Source organism: Cimex lectularius, unplaced genomic scaffold (genome assembly GCF_000648675.2).
Source record: "Cimex lectularius strain Harlan isolate CLEC.00 unplaced genomic scaffold, Clec_2.1 scaffold241, whole genome shotgun sequence".
Classification (NCBI taxonomy): domain Eukaryota; kingdom Metazoa; phylum Arthropoda; class Insecta; order Hemiptera; family Cimicidae; genus Cimex; species Cimex lectularius.
The window spans coordinates 251,242-253,235 of NW_019392841.1; positions in this window are offsets into that span (position 1 = coordinate 251,242).

A 1,994-nucleotide genomic window follows, 5' to 3' on the forward strand; every position below is an offset into this window, starting at 1 on the left:
TTTAAAGTGGAATTGCTAATCACACCCTAGATGAGCACCACCTACGGTAAAGTCTCTTATCGAGCTCAGCCTACACCTGCCATGCCCATTCGAGGGACGCCATAGGCTCAGCCTAGGTGGTCCGATCCTTCGCTTCTCCAAGGGTACCACGCCGGTCATACGCACAACAATGCAAAGCATACTCGAGTCAGAGACACCGATTCACTACCCGTTTCCGTTCGCTTACTCACGTATTCGAGAGACTATTCAGCATGATCATCGCGTCCTCAACGCTTACACGCTGTCATCCGGTCGCAACGTCTCCCGTGAGGCCGGGGGGTAACTACGCTGGCCATACGCAAGCTTCACGAAGGTCACAGATAGAAAACAGCATCTGTCTAAGTTCCCACCAGGGGCATCACCACGCGTCACCACGAAACCTTTCCCAGTGTAACTTTGGGCTGATTTTGAAACATTCAAGTTACCCCGTGGTACAGACGGCCATACACCCTCCCCCGTCTATGCAGACAGGATCTAGTGCACTACTAACCGGTCACTAGCATCTGAGAAAACATCTACACAACATGGGCATATACAACGATGATCCCATCTGCAGATCATGTAATGATGAGGAGGAAACAGCCAATCATATTATCTTCGAATGCGAAGCAACAGCTCAATGGAGATTTAACCTAACATAATAAAAAACTTACGGAATCATATTGTAACAGCGACAGTCTATGACTTGATACTTCTACGGTGTATTGCACTGAACTAAGGAACTAGGAAGGTACAATAAGCTGCAGTGCCTGGAGAGCTCAAACCCCCCGTTTCTAGTATCCTTATTATTACCAAACTAAATATTATTCACAAAGAACCATCGGATGACTATGAAAAACATTTTTCACAATAGGAGATAATCTAAAATTAATTAAACGCGCAGTTAAAAATAAAATAATAAGACAGTGATTATCATTATCATCCATTCCATAAATTTCTTCTTAACGAGAATTGATTCAGCTAATCCCTGCTACAATTCGGGCAAGGACTTCATTGGCTTTAACGACCTATTAACGCCTATAATAATAATAAAATTTGTTAACGTTCCTCTTAACTGTTGTCTGGATTTTGTTAATGCGATGGGGGAAAAAGTGTAGGTTACTTATTTTTGATAAGATATTACAGTTTGTTTTTAATTTGACTTTCGTAGTCTTTCACTTTCTTTGCTCCTCTCTCAATGTAGCCAGACAATTTGTTGTCCGTTCTATCAATTTTCTAACTATTGTCGATAAATATTGGCATAAAAATCGCTAATTTCTCACGCACTGTGTTACTTTCTGTTCTCTCTTTCTTAGTCTAATTTTTATCTTTTTTTAAAATAAAAATTCACGATTATTTATCAATATAAATCTATCAAATTTATCTATATTTATATTTACCGAGGTTTTATTAATTGAATAGATCTATATTTATAATCTTATTGTGTATTTTATTCTATAGATGGAGTAGATGGGGAAAAAAACTTTTTTCTATGCGTTTGTCGAAAATCTTAGTTTTCTGTGTCATCTTATTTAGTGTTCTTTACTTGCCTATCTCCTGCATCTCTCTTTTTTTATTTTGAGAAATTGTTTATTTATTCTATCTTATTCTTTTTTTCTCTCGCTGTCTCTTTCTCTCACACACATACTCTCTCTCTCTCTCTCTCCCTCTCACTTTATTTCTCTCTTTCTCTTTTCTCATCTCCCCTCAGTGTGTACTTCTTTTGATGTCTAATACCTGTTTACCTTTCTCCATAAACATTCGAACATCTGAAATCTCAAACATAAGTTTCTAATTTATTCACATTCGCTACTTAAATCTTTTTTATGCCATTCTACTTAATTTTAATTGTCTCATTTACCGTTACTTTTACAACCAACTTTTTGTTTTTTCTGGCTGCTGTGGCTTATCTTTCCTTCTCTCTTTCTTTCTTTGTCTCCGAATCAAAATTAAAAAATGTTTTAATAAATTCATTC